This window comes from Bombina bombina, chromosome 3 (genome assembly GCF_027579735.1).
Source record: "Bombina bombina isolate aBomBom1 chromosome 3, aBomBom1.pri, whole genome shotgun sequence".
In the NCBI taxonomy this organism is placed as follows: domain Eukaryota; kingdom Metazoa; phylum Chordata; class Amphibia; order Anura; family Bombinatoridae; genus Bombina; species Bombina bombina.
This window is the reverse complement of record NC_069501.1, coordinates 564,515,622-564,532,819: the sequence shown is the minus strand read 5'-3', so window position 1 is coordinate 564,532,819 and position 17,198 is coordinate 564,515,622. Positions and strand designations below refer to the sequence as shown.

The window sequence follows — 17,198 nt, the reverse complement described above, 5'->3', positions numbered from 1 at the left end:
ATTTTTTTAATTTGTGATTCAGATAGAGCATGCAGTTTTAAGCAACTTTCTAATTTACTCCTATTATCAAATTTTCTTCATTCTCTTGGTATCTTTATTTGAAATGCAATAATGTAAGTTTAGATGCCTGCTAATTTTTGGTGAACAACCTGGGTTGTTCTTGCTTATTGGTGGATAAATTCATCCACCAATAAAAAAAAAAAGTGCTGTCCACAGATCTGAACCCCAAAAAAAGCTTAGATGCCTTCTTTTTCAAATAAAGATAGCAAGAGAATGAAGAAAAATTGATAATAGGAGTAAATTAGAAAGTTGCTTAAAATTGCATGCTCTAACTGAATCACAAAATAAATAAATTGGGTTCAGTGTCCCTTTAAAACAAAGCTTTCTAGAATAAAAAAATAATTAAAAAATAAATTAAAAAAAAACAGAATTTATGTTTACCTGATAAATTACTTTCTCCAACGGTGTGTCCGGTCCACGGCGTCATCCTTACTTGTGGGATATTCTCTTCCCCAACAGGAAATGGCAAAGAGCCCAGCAAAGCTGGTCACATGATCCCTCCTAGGCTCCGCCTACCCCAGTCATTCGACCGACGTTAAGGAGGAATATTTGCATAGGAGAAACCATATGGTACCGTGGTGACTGTAGTTAAAGAAAATAAATTATCAGACCTGATTAAAAAAACCAGGGCGGGCCGTGGCCCGGACACACCGTTGGAGAAAGTAATTTATCAGGTAAACATAAATTCTGTTTTCTCCAACATAGGTGTGTCCGGTCCACGGCGTCATCCTTACTTGTGGGAACCAATACCAAAGCTTTAGGACACGGATGAAGGGAGGGAGCAAATCAGGTCACCTAAATGGAAGGCACCACGGCTTGCAAAACCTTTCTCCCAAAAATAGCCTCAGAAGAAGCAAAAGTATCAAACTTGTAAAATTTGGTAAAAGTGTGCAGTGAAGACCAAGTCGCTGCCCTACATATCTGATCAACAGAAGCCTCGTTCTTGAAGGCCCATGTGGAAGCCACAGCCCTAGTGGAATGAGCTGTGATTCTTTCGGGAGGCTGCCGTCCGGCAGTCTCGTAAGCTAATCTGATGATGCTTTTAATCCAAAAAGAGAGAGAGGTAGAAGTTGCTTTTTGACCTCTCCTTTTACCGGAATAAACAACAAACAAGGAAGATGTTTGTCTAAAATCCTTTGTAGCATCTAAATAGAATTTTAGAGCGCGAACAACATCCAAATTGTGCAACAAACGTTCCTTCTTTGAAACTGGTTTCGGACACAGAGAAGGTACGATAATCTCCTGGTTAATGTTTTTGTTAGAAACAACTTTTGGAAGAAAACCAGGTTTAGTACGTAAAACCACCTTATCTGCATGGAACACCAGATAAGGAGGAGAATACTGCAGAGCAGATAATTCTGAAACTCTTCTAGCAGAAGAAATTGCAACTAAAAACAAAACTTTCCAAGATAATAACTTAATATCAACGGAATGCAAGGGTTCAAACGGAACCCCCTGAAGAACTGAAAGAACTAAATTGAGACTCCAAGGAGGAGTCAAAGGTTTGTAAACAGGCTTAATTCTAACCAGAGCCTGAACAAAGGCTTGAACATCTGGCACAGCTGCCAGCTTTTTGTGAAGTAACACAGACAAGGCAGAAATCTGTCCCTTCAGGGAACTTGCAGATAATCCTTTTTCCAATCCTTCTTGAAGGAAGGATAGAATCCTAGGAATCTTAACCTTGTCCCAAGGGAATCCTTTAGATTCACACCAACAGATATATTTTTTCCAAATTTTGTGGTAAATCTTTCTAGTTACAGGCTTTCTAGCCTGAACAAGAGTATCGATAACAGAATCTGAGAATCCTCGCTTCGATAAGATCAAGCGTTCAATCTCCAAGCAGTCAGCTGGAGTGAAACCAGATTCGGATGTTCGAACGGACCCTGAACAAGAAGGTCTCGTCTCAAAGGTAGCTTCCAAGGAGGAGCCGATGACATATTTACCAGATCTGCGTACCAAGTCCTGCGTGGCCACGCAGGAGCTATCAAGATCACCGACGCCCTCTCCTGATTGATCCTGGCTACCAGCCTGGGGATGAGAGGAAACGGCGGGAACACATAAGCTAGTTTGAAGGTCCAAGGTGCTACTAGTGCATCCACTAGAGCCGCCTTGGGATCCCTGGATCTGGACCCGTAGCAAGGAACTTTGAAGTTCTGACGAGAGGCCATCAGATCCATGTCTGGAATGCCCCACAGCTGAGTGACTTGGGCAAAGATTTCCGGATGGAGTTCCCACTCCCCCGGATGCAATGTCTGACGACTCAGAAAATCCGCTTCCCAATTTTCCACTCCTGGGATGTGGATAGCAGACAGGTGGCAGGAGTGAGACTCCGCCCATAGAATGATTTTGGTCACTTCTTCCATCGCCAGGGAACTCCTTGTTCCCCCCTGATGGTTGATGTACGCAACAGTTGTCATGTTGTCTGATTGAAACCGTATGAACTTGGCCCTCGCTAGCTGAGGCCAAGCCTTGAGAGCATTGAATATCGCTCTCAGTTCCAGAATATTTATCGGTAGAAGAGATTCTTCCCGAGACCAAAGACCCTGAGCTTTCAGGGATCCCCAGACCGCGCCCCAGCCCATCAGACTGGCGTCGGTCGTGACAATGACCCACTCTGGTCTGCGGAATGTCATCCCTCGTGACAGGTTGTCCAGGGACAGCCACCAACGGAGTGAGTCTCTGGTCCTCTGATTTACTTGTATCTTCGGAGACAAGTCTGTATAGTCCCCATTCCACTGACTGAGCATGCACAGTTGTAATGGTCTTAGATGAATGCGTGCAAAAGGAACTATGTCCATTGCCGCTACCATCAACCCGATCACTTCCATGCACTGAGCTATGGAAGGAAGAAGAACGGAATGGAGTATCCGACAAGAGTCTAGAAGTTTTGTTTTTCTGGCCTCTGTCAGAAAAATCCTCATTTCTAAGGAGTCTAATATTGTTCCCAAGAAGGGAACCCTTGTTGACGGAGATAGAGAACTCTTTTCCACGTTCACTTTCCATCCGTGAGATCTGAGAAAGGCCAGGACAATGTCCGTGTGAGCCTTTGCTTGAGGAAGGGACGACGCTTGAATCAAAATGTCGTCCAAGTAAGGTACTACAGCAATGCCCCTTGGTCATAGCACAGCTAGAAGGGACCCTAGTACCTTTGTGAAAATCCTTGGAGCAGTGGCTAATCCGAAAGGAAGCGCCACAAACTGGTAATGTTTGTCCAGGAATGCGAACCTCAGGAACCGATAATGTTCCTTGTGGATAGGAATATGTAGATACGCATCCTTTAAATCCACCGTGGTCATGAATTGACCTTCCTGGATGGAAGGAAGAATAGTTCGAATGGTTTCCATCTTGAACGATGGAACCTTGAGAAACTTGTTTAAGATCTTGAGATCTAAGATTGGTCTGAACGTTCCCTCTTTTTTGGGAACTATAAACAGATTGGAGTAGAACCCCATCCCTTGTTCTCTTAATGGAACGGGATGAATCACTCCCATTTTTAACAGGTCTTCTACACAATGTAAGAATGCCTGTCTTTTTATGTGGTCTGAAGACAACTGAGACCTGTGGAACCTCCCCCTTGGGGGAAGTCCCTTGAATTCCAGAAGATAACCTTGGGAGACTATTTCTAGCGCCCAAGGATCCAGAACATCTCTTGCCCAAGCCTGAGCGAAGAGAGAGAGTCTGCCCCCCACCAGATCCGGTCCCGGATCGGGGGCCAACATTTCATGCTGTCTTGGTAGCAGTGGCAGGTTTCTTGGCCTGCTTTCCCTTGTTCCAGCCTTGCATTGGTCTCCAAGCTGGCTTGGCTTGAGAAGTATTACCCTCTTGCTTAGAGGACGTAGCACTTTGGGCTGGTCCATTTCTACGAAAGGGACGAAAATTAGGTTTATTTTTTGCCTTGAAAGGCCGATCCTGAGGAAGGGCGTGGCCCTTACCCCCAGTGATATCCGAGATAATCTCTTTCAAGTCAGGGCCAAACAGCGTTTTCCCCTTGAAAGGAATGTTAAGTAGCTTGTTCTTGGAAGACGCATCAGCCGACCAAGATTTCAACCAAAGCGCTCTGCGTGCCACAATAGCAAACCCAGAATTCTTAGCCGCTAACCTAGCCAATTGCAAAGTGGCGTCTAGGGTGAAAGAATTAGCCAATTTGAGAGCATTGATTCTGTCCCTAATCTCCTCATAAGGAGGAGAATCACTGTCGACCGCCTTTATCAGCTCATCGAACCAGAAACATGCGGCTGTAGCGACAGAGACAATGCATGAAATTGGTTGTAGAAGGTAACCCTGCTGAACAAACATCTTTTTAAGCAAACCTTCTAATTTTTTATCCATAGGATCTTTGAAAGCACAACTATCCTCTATGGGTATAGTGGTGCGTTTGTTTAAAGTGGAAACCGCTCCCTCGACCTTGGGGACTGTCTGCCATAAGTCCTTTCTGGGGTCGACCATAGGAAACAATTTTTTAAATATGGGGGGAGGGACGAAAGGAATACCGGGCCTTTCCCATTCTTTATTAACAATGTCCGCCACCCGCTTGGGTATAGGAAAAGCTTCTGGGAGCCCCGGCACCTCTAGGAACTTGTCCATTTTACATAGTTTCTCTGGGATGACCAACTTGTCACAATCATCCAGAGTGGATAATACCTCCTTAAGCAGAATGCGGAGATGTTCCAACTTAAATTTAAATGCAATCACATCAGGTTCAGCTTGTTGAGAAATGTTCCCTGAATCAGTAATTTCTCCCTCAGACAAAACCTCCCTGGCCCCATCAGACTGAGTTAGGGGCCCTTCAGAAATATTAATATCAGCGTCGTCATGCTCTTCAGTATCTAAAACAGAGCAGTCGCGCTTACGCTGATAAGTGTTCATTTTGGCTAAAATGTTTTTGACAGAATTATCCATTACAGCCGTTAATTGTTGCATAGTAAGGAGTATTGGCGCGCTAGATGTACTAGGGGCCTCCTGAGTGGGCAAGACTCGTGTAGACGAAGGAGGGAATGATGCAGTACCATGCTTACTCCCCTCACTTGAGGAATCATCTTGGGCATCATTGTCATTGTCACATAAATCACATTTATTTAAATGAATAGGAATTCTGGCTTCCCCACATTCAGAACACAGTCTATCTGGTAGTTCAGACATGTTAAACAGGCATAAACTTGATAACAAGTACAAAAAACGTTTTAAAATAAAACCGTTACTGTCACTTTAAATTTTAAACTGAACACACTTTATTACTGCAAATGCGAAAAAACATGAAGGAATTGTTCAAAATTTACTAAATTTTCACCACAGTGTCTTAAAGCCTTAAAAGTATTGCACACCAAATTTGGAAGCTTTAACCCTTAAAATAACGGAACCGGAGCCGTTTTGAACATTAACCCCTTTACAGTCCCTGGTATCTGCTTTGCTGAGACCCAACCAAGCCCCAAGGGGAATACGATACCAAATGACGCCTTCAGAAAGTCTTTTCTAAGTATCAGAGCTCCTCTCACATGCGACTGCATGCCATGCCTCTCAAAAACAAGTGCGCAACACCGGCGCGAAAATGAGACTCTGCCTATGCTTTGGGAAAGCCCCTAAAGAATAAGGTGTCTAAAACAGTGCCTGCCGATATTATTATATCAAAATACCCAGATAAAATGATTCCTCAAGGCTAAATATGTGTTAATAATCAATCGATTTAGCCCAAAAAAAGTCTACAGTCTTAATAAGCCCTTTTTGAAGCCCTTATTTACAATCGTAATAAACATGGCTTACCGGATCCCAGAGGGAAAATGACAGCTTCCAGCATTACATCGTCTTGTTAGAATGTGTCATACCTCAAGCAGCAAGAGACTGCTCACTGTTCCCCCAACTGAAGTTAATTGCTCTCAACAGTCCTGTGTGGAACAGCCATGGATTTTAGTGACGGTTGCTAAAATCATTTTCCTCATACAAACAGAAATCTTCATCTCTTTTCTGTTTCTGAGTAAATAGTACATACCAGCACTATTTCAAAATAACAAACTCTTGATTGAATAATAAAAACTACAGTTAAACACTAAAAAACTCTAAGCCATCTCCGTGGAGATGTTGCCTGTACAACGGCAAAGAGAATGACTGGGGTAGGCGGAGCCTAGGAGGGATCATGTGACCAGCTTTGCTGGGCTCTTTGCCATTTCCTGTTGGGGAAGAGAATATCCCACAAGTAAGGATGACGCCGTGGACCGGACACACCTATGTTGGAGAAAATTGGATTTCATGTTAAACTGCCGTTTGTTTGTTTTTGGAGGAGGGGGGGGGGTTTAAAAGCAAGCCATCTAGTACATGAACAGCTTCATATGCAGTCACAATAGACTACTGGTGTTTAAACCTGTCCTCAGCCTCAAAATGTGGCCGTTAGGGAGGTCTATCTGAATTGGAGCACAGATTAAATAATCAGCTAATTAATAAACCTAGTTATTTTACCTGCTTTCATCCAAGGTAATCCTTAAAACCTGGCCTGTTGGGGAGGCCTGAGAACAGGTTTGAAAACCAGTGCAATAGACATAAGAGACACACTGCGTTTGTGTGTTTGTGTGTGTGTCACCCATCACCAATCTAGTACACACAAATATCAGTGTTCGCCACAGAAAATGTTTCCACTCAGGTGGGGGAAGTGTAACACTTTGCAACATTAAAGGGTCATGATACCCAAATGTTGAAACTTGAAAGTGATGCAGCATAGCTGTAAAAAGCTGACTAGAATATATCACCTGAACAAGTACACACACCCTATTGTAAAGGACTTTAAGTAGCAAATAAGTATGCCTGTCACGGGACCGGAAAGGGACTGAGCCTCATGCAAACTCATGTTATTTACCTATTCAATTTAAGATAGATTACTATGAAATCTCATGAGATCACAGTAAAAGAGTTCATGACATCAGCACTGTTGATGCTGATTGGCTGCTGTTCATTTCTTCCTTTTTTTTTTAACCTGCAGCTGGACAGCAGCTGAGTATAACTTTTCACACAAGACTTATTCTGGTGAGCTGAGGAAATTGTGAGGTAAAATATCTTCAATTTTTACATAGAGATGCTCAGGTGATATTTTCCTGTCAGCTTTTTACAGTTATACTGCATCAGTTTCAAGTGATTTAGCATATGAGTATTATGTGCCTTTAAGTAACATTTATACATAACAGTAAAGCGTTAAGCTACCCAAAGCACAAATTAATTGCAAAATGAAAAAAAAATGATTAATGATCATTTGTGCAACAAACAATGAAAAAAAAAAATAATGCTGGCTGATTTTATCTTAATATTAGATTTAAATGTTAGCACTGTGGTCAGTAAAATCACCTGGATGGTGAAATGTTTTTGGGGAGGACACTGTGGGCAAAATTTATTAAGCGGCATTCACTGCTTCTGAGGATTTGTGGAGTGAGCCTCCAGTAACAAATTTAAGAAGCAGAAGCTGTTTGTTTTGCCCCTCAGAAGTGGAGAGATCAACCACCCCAAAAACTCACTCATTGGAGGTGAGAAACATGTTCTGTTCTACGCCATTGGTTGCTTGAGGGCAGCACTGCACAAGAAAGCTCTTGCAATATAAATTTCACAATGCAGTAATGCAAATGGTGATTGCAGCTCGACAAAAACTCTACTTGCTAAACTCTGTGCCTGTAATCATGAGACATTTTGCCACATATATTGTAGTTGTGTAGTTACATGTAATAATGATTTACTTTAGGGGGCGGAATGACGGAAAACCAAAATGTATGCTAACCTGATCTTTTCGGACATCGAGTCCACAATGTTATTCTAATTACTAGTGGGATATTCTCTCCTGGCCAGCAGGAGGCGGCAAAGAGCACCACAGCAGAGCTGTTAAAGGGACAGTCTAGTCAAAATTAAACTTTCATGATTCAGATAGGGCATGCAATTTTAAACAACTTTCCAATTTACTTCTATTATCTAATTTGCTAAATTCTTTAAATATCCTTTGTTGAAGAAATAGCAATGCACATGTGTTAACCAATCACACAAGGCATCTATGTGCAGCAACCAATCAGCAGCTACAGAGCATATCTAGATATGTTTTTCATCAAGTGATATCAAGAAAATGAAGCAAATTAGATAATAGAAGTAAATTAGAAAGTTGTTTAAAATGACATGCTCATTCTAAATCACGAAAGAAAAAAAATGGGTTTCATGTCCCTTTAAGTGTCACTTCCCTTACCCGAAGGTAAATGGAAAAAGAAGATAAAGGTGTAGAGGTGCCTGAGGTTTGACAAAAAACACTGTCTTAATTAAGGGTGGGGTCGTGGACTCTCCATGTCCGGAAAGAAAGCCATTTATCATCAGGTAAGCATCAATTTTGTTTTCTTTCCTAAGACATGGAGAGTCTACAACGTCATTCCAATTACTAGTGGGAACCAATACCCAAGCTAGAAGACACGGAATGAACAGGGAGAAAGAACAAGACAGCAGGCCTAAACCGAAGGCACCATCGATTAAAGTACTTTTCACCCAAAAGGAAGCCACAGCCGAGGCAAAAGTATCAAATTTGTAAAATTAAGAAAAAGTATACAGAGAGGTTCATGTGGCCGCCTTGCAAATCTGTTCCACAGAAGCTTCATATTTGAAAGCCCAGGATGAGGAGACAACTCTAATAGAATGAGCCGTAATTCTCTCAGGAGGCTGTTGTCCAGCAGTCGCATAAGCAAAACGAATCATACTTCTCAACCAGAGGGAAAGAAGTAGAAGTGGCCTGTAGGTAAAATTTTAAAGCATGCACAACATCTAAGTTATGCAAAAGATGTTCCGTATGAGAAGAATGGCTAGGACAAAGAGAAGGAACAACAATTTCCTGATTAATGATCCGATCCGAAACCTCCTTAGGGAGAAACCCCAATTTAGAACGAAGGACCGCCTTATCCGCATAAAAAATAAGGTAAGGGGAATCACACTGTAGAGCCAAGAGCTCAGAAACTCTGCGAGCAGAAGAAATGGCAATAAGAAACAAAACTTTCCAAAATAACAACTTAATATCTACAGAATGCATTGGCTCAAACGGAGCATGCTGCAAGACCTTAAGAACAATGTTCAAGCTAACAAGGAGGAGCAACAGATTTAAACACAGGCCTGATTCTGACCAAAGCCTGACAAAAGGATTTAACATCTGGCACATCCGCCAGACGTTTATGTAAAAGAATAGACAGTGCCGAAATCTGACCCTTCAGAGAATTGACCGACAACCCCTTCTCCAGACCTTCCTGAAGAAAAGACAAAATTCTGGGAATCCTGACCCTACTCCAAGAGAAGCCTTTCGATTCACACAAAAATAGGCATTTGCACCATACCTTATTGTAAATTTTCCGAGTAACAGGTTTGCGAGCCTGAAGCATGGTATCAATGACTGACTCAGAAAATCCACGCTTAGCTAGAAATAAAGCGTTCAATCTCCATGCAGTCAGCTTCAGAGAAACGAAATTTGGATGGAGGAAAGGACCCTGAGTAAGAAGGTCCTTCCTCAGAGTAACCTCCAAGCAGGGAAGAGATGACATTTTCACTAGATCTGCTAACCAGATACTGCGAGGCCATGCAGGAGCTATTAGTATTATAGATGCTCTCTCCTGTTTGATACGAGCAATGGCTCGCGGAAGGAGAGCAAAAAGAGGAAACAGATACGATAGACCGAAATCCCAAAGAACCACCCATCATCAGGGCGGCCTGATGATCTCTTGACCTTGAATCGTACCTTGGAAGCTTGTCGTCCTGACGAGACACCATTAGATCCAACTCTGGCACCCCCCACTTGAGGGTTAACCTGGAGAACACCTCCGGATGGAGAGCCCACTCTCCGGGTATGAAAGGCCTGAAAATCCGCCTCCCAGTTGTACACTCCTGGAATGTTGATGGCACAATTGTCAGCTTCCACCTCCCTGGTGGTTGATGTAAGCCACTGATGGGATGTTGTCCGACTGGAATCTGATAAACCAGGCTAAGGACAATTGAGGCCAAGCCATCAAGGCATTGAAGATCGCTCTCAACTCCAAGATGTTTATGGGGAGAGAAGACTCCTCCCGAGTCCACAGGCCTTGAGCTTTTAAAGAGCCCCAGTCTAGCAGGCTGGCGTCCGTGGTCACAATCACCCAGGAGGGTCTCCTGAAGCATGTGCCCTGAGACAGATGATCCTGAGAAATACACCACGAGAGAGAGTCTAATGTTAACGGATCCAGATCTATCTTCTGAGATAAATCTGAATGGTCTCCGTTCCATTGCCTGAGCATGCATAATTGTAGAGCTCTCAAATGGAATCTAGCAAAAGGAATGATGTCCATGGAAGCGACCATCAGACCAATTACCTCCATACATTGAGCCGCTGATGGATGAACAGAAGACTGGAGAGAGAGGCAAGAAGTGAGAAGTTTGGATTTTCTGACCTCCGTCATAAAAATCTTCATAGATAGGGAATCTATGATGGTCCCCAAGAAACACACCCTTATAGTTGGAACAAAGAAACTCTTCTCCAGATTCAGTTTCCATCCATGGGAACGTAGAAGAGACAACAAGATCTGTGTATGAGAGAGTTTGCTAGTTGAAAAGATGACGCCTGTACCGATATGTCGTCCAGGTAAGGCGCCACTGCAATTCCCTGAGACCTGACAACTGCCAAGAGAGCCCCCAGAACCTTTGCTTAGATTCTAGGAGCTGTGGCAAGGCCAAACGGAAGAGCAACAAATTGAAAGTGCTCATCTAGAAAGGCAAATCTCAGGAAATTATGATGATCCCTGTGAATGAGAACATGAAGATACGCGTCCTTCAGGTCTATGACAGTCATGAACTGACCCTCTTGGACCAAAGGAAGAATGGAACGAATGGTTTCCATTTTGAAGGACGGTACCCTGAGAAATTTGTTGAGACCTTTTAGGTCTAAAATGGGTCAAAAACCACAAACGAACCACAAACAGATTTGAATAGAATCCTAGACCCTGTTCCCTTAATGGGACCAGAACAATTATTCCCAGGAAGGAAAGGTCCTGAACGCAGCTTAAGAATGCCTCTCTTTTTACCTACTCTGCAGATAATCATGAGAGGAGGAATCTGCCCATGGAAGAACAAGTCTTGAATTCTATTTTGTAACCCTAAGACACTATTTGTCCACAGCCCAAGGGTCTGGGACATCGTGTATCTAAACTTGTCGAAATAAGGAAAGTGTGCCCCCCACTTGATCCAATCCCAGACTGGGGGCGGACCCTTCATACTGACAGTCTCAGATAAAGGTTTCTTTGATTGCTTCCCCTTATTCCAAGTCTGATTGGATCTCCAAGAGGACTTGGACTGCTCCGGCTTGGAGGAGGAAGAGGAAGACTTGACCTTTGAAGATACAAAAGGAACGAAAATTAGAATTTTGGTACCCCTTAGGTCTATTCTTTTTGTCTTGCGGTAGAAAGGACTCCTTCCCACCCGTAATTTCAGAAATTATCTCTGCCAGACCAGGACCAAACAGGGTCTTACCCTTGTAAGGTAGCAACAAGAGCTTGGACTTGGAGGTAACATCAGCCGACCAAGATTTTAGCCACAAAGCCCTGCGAGCTAAAACAGTGAAGCCAGAGATCTTGGCTTCAAGTCTAATGACTTGCATGTTGGCATCATAGATAAAGGAATTGGCCAGTTTGAGAGCCTTGATCCTATCTTGGATCTCCTCTAATGGAGTCTCCTCTAAAATCAACTTGGACAAAGCAACACACCAATAAGATGCTGCACTTGTTACCGTAGCAATTCAAAAAGCAGGTTGCCATTGTAGTCCCTGATGAACATACATTTTCTTTAAAAAAGCCTCCAGCTTTTTGTCCATGGGATCCTTAAAAGAACAGCTATCCTCTATAGGAATTGTGGTTCTCTTGGCCTGAGTAGAAATAGCTTCTTCCACCTTAGGCACAGTGCGTCATGAGTCCCAAATGGAGTCAGCAACAGGAAACTTCTTTTTAAAAAAAGGAGACAGGAAAAATGAATCCCTGGCTTGTCCCAATCCTGTGCTATGATCTATGACACCCGGTCTGGAACAGGAAACACTTCCACAGAGGAACATCATAGTATTTATTAAGTTTACTAGACTTTTTAGGGTTGACAGTGACAGAAGAATCTGAGTCATCCAAAGAAGTCAGTACCTCCTTAAGAAGTAAACTAAGGTGATAAAGCTTAAATCTGAAGTTTACTTCTTCAGAATTAGTCAAAGGATTTACACTGTCAGAATCTGAGATCTCCCCCTTAAGAAGCAACCAAGGTATCCTCCTCATCCGACTTACGGGAGAGGTCAACCATCGCAGAAGATGGGACACCTTATTATCAGAAATATGCTTTAATTTCCTCTTGCACTTACTCGCCATGGGAAAAGCAGCTAAAGCCGCAGACGCCGCAGAAGATATCTGTGCAGCAAAATCTACAGGCAAATACACGCCTCCAGGTGGCTGAGAGGAACCGCAGGGCACTGCCATTGTGATGCCATTGAGGCTTGGGACGTTTGAGGAGAAAGCTGTGGCATATCCTAAACAGCATTATCCTAAGACACAAAAGGCTCAAAAGGGAATCATTTATCTTAAATTGTTAAGCTTCTATCTAAACATGAGTAGCAAAATTGAATAGGCAAAACAATGTGGGCCTCTAAGCACAAACATTTGTCAAAAGAAACAGATTCCTGTTCAGTGTTCATAACTGAATAATTTCCCCTAATTAAAGGAATGAACCCAAATCAAAAAATAGTAAAAAATACGCTTCTACACCTCAGACAGTCTGGAGGTGCCCTACCTGAACCTTCACCAGATATCAGCACCTTGCATAAAACGGCAAACGAGTCGCCTTTCCACTCCACACGGAAAAAACGTGCATCAGTACTACGCCACTCTGAATCTCAGACGGAAGAGCAGACAGTCACATGACTGACAAAAAAAACAAAACACACACACACACACTGGAAAGTGAAAATTGAGCCGTTATAACAAACATCCTAATAAAAGGAATAAATCTATGCCATCCTTCCTCAGTTAAATAAAAACCTCCTGAGCCCCAGAGTTGTTATCCCATAAACAGCAAGGGAAGATATTAACCCCTTAGTCTCCACATACAAAACGTGCCTGCACACTGCCCCAGAACAAACCCTCTATAAAGGATTTTATATATGTACCAGAAATCCAATGCAGAGATATATAGTGCAAGTCTCCAGTACCTAGGAGGCAAAAGCACTTACCTGCAAATCCAGCGGTCGGGCAAGAAGACCGCTTACAAGGTGTAAAAGGACACATACTCCTTACAAAGACCTGTAGAAAAAGAAAGAACAGAGTAACCAACTCTGGCTTTCTATAACTAGGGTAGCAATTATGTTAGAAAACAAAGCAATGATCACCTTGCGACTTTCTAACTGCTTAAAACCCACCACTACTCTTACTCAAGAGATTGACGTGGACACAGCTAAACCCCAATCCTTGATTGCAGGGAAAAGTACCCATAAAAGGAATAAAAATCTTCAGACACCAACTTCACGTCCTCTATTGACAGAGGCAAAGAGAATGAATAAGGGTTGTGGGTAAGGGAAGTGACACTTAACAGCTCTGCTGGGGTGCTCTTTGCCTCCTCCTGCTGGCCAGGAGAGAATATTCCACTACTAATTGGAATGATGTCGTGGACTCTCCATGTCTTAGGAAAACATAATTTATGCTTACCTGATAAATTCCTTTCTTCTGTAGTGTGATCAGTCCACGGGTCATCATTACTTCTGGGATATTACTCCTCCCCAACAGGAAGTGCAAGAGGATTCACCCAGCAGAGCTGCATATAGCTCCTCCCCTCTACGTCACTCCCAGTCATTCGACCAAGGACCAACGAGAAAGGAAAAGCCAAGGGTGAAGTGGTGACTGGAGTATAAATTAAAAAATATTTACCTGCCTTAAAAACAGGGCGGGCCGTGGACTGATCACACTACAGAAGAAAGGAATTTATCAGGTAAGCATAAATTATGTTTTCTTCTGTTAAGTGTGATCAGTCCACGGGTCATCATTACTTCTGGGATACCAATACCAAAGCAAAAGTACACGGATGACGGGAGGGATAGGCAGGCTCTTTATACAGAAGGAACCACTGCCTGAAGAACCTTTCTCCCAAAAATAGCCTCCGATGAAGCAAAAGTGTCAAATTTGTAAAATTTGGAAAAAGTATGAAGCGAAGACCAAGTTGCAGCCTTGCAAATCTGTTCAACAGAGGCCTCATTCTTGAAGGCCCAAGTGGAAGCCACAGCTCTAGTAGAATGAGCTGTAATTCTTTCAGGAGGCTGCTGTCCAGCAGTCTCATAAGCTAAACGAATTATGCTACGAAGCCAAAAATAAAGAGAGGTAGCGGAAGCTTTTTGACCTCTCCTCTGCCCAGAGTAAATGACAAACAGAGAAGAAGTTTGTCGAAATTCCTTAGTTGCCTGTAAGTAAAATTTTAGAGCACGGACTACATCCAGGTTGTGCAGTAGACGTTCCTTCTTTGAAGAAGGATTTGGGCATAAAGAAGGAACAACAATCTCTTGATTGATATTCCTGTTAGTAACTACCTTAGGTAAGAACCCAGGTTTAGTACGCAGGACTACCTTATCCGAATGAAAAATCAAATAAGGAGAATCACAATGTAAGGCTGATAATTCAGAGACTCTTCGAGCCGAGGAAATAGCCATTAAAAATAGAACTTTACAAGATAACAACTTTATATCAATGGAATGAAGGGGTTCAAACGGAACGCCCTGTAAAACATTAAGAACAAGGTTTAAACTCCATGGTGGAGCAACAGTTTTAAACACAGGCTTAATTCTGGCCAAAGCCTGACAAAAAGCCTGGACGTCAGGAACTTCTGACAGACGTTTGTGTAACAGAATGGACAGAGCTGAGATCTGTCCCTTTAATGAACTAGCAGATAAACCCTTTTCTAAACCTTCTTGTAGAAAAGACAATATCCTAGGAATCCTAACCTTACTCCAAGAGTAACCTTTGGATTCACACCAATATAGGTATTTACGCCATATCTTATGGTAAATCTTTCTGGTAACAGGTTTCCTAGCCTGTATTAAGGTATCAATAACTGACTCAGAAAATCCACGTCTTGATAAAATCAAGCGTTCAATTTCCAAGCAGTCAGCTTCAGAGAAGTTAGATTTTGATGTTTGAAGGGACCCTGTATCAGAAGGTCCTGTTTCAGAGGTAGAGACCAAGGTGGACAGGATGACATGTCCACCAGGTCTGCATACCAAGTCCTGCGTGGCCACGCAGGTGCTATTAGAATCACTGATGCTCTCTCTTGTTTGATTCTGGCAATCAATCGAGGAAGCAACGGGAAGGGTGGAAACACGTAAGCCATCCTGAAGTCCCAAGGTGCTGTCAGAGCATCTATCAGGACTGCTCCTGGATCCCTGGATCTGGACCCGTAACGAGGAAGCTTGGCGTTCTGTCGAGACGCCATGAGATCTATCTCTGGTTTGCCCCAACGTCGAAGTATTTGGGCAAAGACCTCCGGATGAAGTTCCCACTCCCCCGGATGAAAAGTCTGACGACTTAAGAAATCCGCCTCCCAGTTCTCCACTCCCGGGATGTGGATTGCTGACAGGTGGCAAGAGTGAGACTCTGCCCAGCAAATTATCTTTGATACTTCCATCATAGCTAGGGAGCTTCTTGTCCCTCCCTGATGGTTGATGTAAGCTACAGTCGTGATGTTGTCCGACTGAAACCTGATGAACCCCCGAGTTGTCAACTGGGGCCAAGCCAGGAGGGCATTGAGAACTGCTCTCAATTCCAGAATGTTTATTGGCAGGAGACTCTCCTCCTGACTCCATTGTCCCTGAGCCTTCAGAGAATTCCAGACGGCACCCCAACCTAGTAGGCTGGCGTCTGTTGTTACAATTGTCCAGTCTGGTCTGCTGAATGGCATCCCCCTGGACAGATGTGGCCGAGAAAGCCACCATAGAAGAGAATTTCTGGTCTCTTGATCCAGATTCAGAGAAGGGGATAAGTCTGAGTAATCCCCATTCCACTGACTTAGCATGCACAGTTGCAGTGGTCTGAGGTGTAAGCGTGCAAAGGGTACTATGTCCATTGCCGCTACCATTAAGCCGATTACCTCCATGCATTGAGCCACTGACGGGTGTTGAATGGAATGAAGGGTGCGGCAAGCACTTTGAAGTCTTGTTAGCCTGTCCTCTGTCAGGTAAATCTTCATTTCTACAGAATCTATAAGAGTCCCCAGGAAGGGAACTCTTGTGAGTGGAACGAGTGAACCTTTCTTTTCGTTCACCTTCCATCCATGTGACCTTAGAAATGCCAGCACTAACTCTGTATGAGACTTGGCAGTTTGAAAGCTTGAAGCTTGTATCAGAATGTCGTCTAGGTATGGAGCTACCGAGATTCCTCCTCTGAATCAGACATGTTTAACACACTAGCAAATAAACTTGCAACTTGGAAATACAATTCAATTAGAATAATATTAAAACGTACTGTGCCTTTAAGAAGCACAGAAGATCTATGACAGTTGAAAATTAATAAATTGAAACAGTTATAGCCTCAATCCTTGTAAACAACACAACTTTAGCAAAGGTTTAATCCCATTAGCAAAGATAACAAATTCTGAAAGCAGGAAACAAATTACAGAATAAACGTTTTTTATCTCAGTCAAACTATAATTCTCACAGCTCTGCTGAGAGAAATTACCTCCCTCAAAATAAGTTTTGAAGACCCCTGAGCTCTGTAGAGATGAACCGGATCATGCAGGGAATACAATGAGTTGCTGACTGAAATATTTGATGCATAGTAAAAGCGCCAAAAAACGGCCCCTCCCCCTCACACACAGCAGTGAGGGAGAACAGAAACTGTCAGAAAAACAGATTAAGCAACTGCCAAGTGGAAAAATAGTGCCCAAACATTTATTCACTCAGTACCTCAGCAAATGAAAACGACTTTACATTCCAGCAAAAACGTTAAACATAATCTCTAGTTATTAAACAGCTTTATGTATTTCTTACAGTGTAATTCTAGTGAAGTACCATTCCCCAGAATACTGAAGTGTAAAGTATACATACATGACATATCGGTATGGCAGGATTTTCTCATCAATTCCATTGTCAGAAAATAAAAACTGCTACATACCTCTATGCA

At 42.9% G+C, this 17,198-nt stretch overlaps 1 protein-coding gene across 8 annotated transcripts in view; it reads right to left on the bottom strand.

Moving 5' to 3' along the window:
• PUM1 (pumilio RNA binding family member 1) overlaps positions 1–17,198 on the bottom strand; it is a 604,766-nt gene that overhangs the window by 354,751 nt on the left and 232,817 nt on the right. The window lies entirely within an intron of this gene.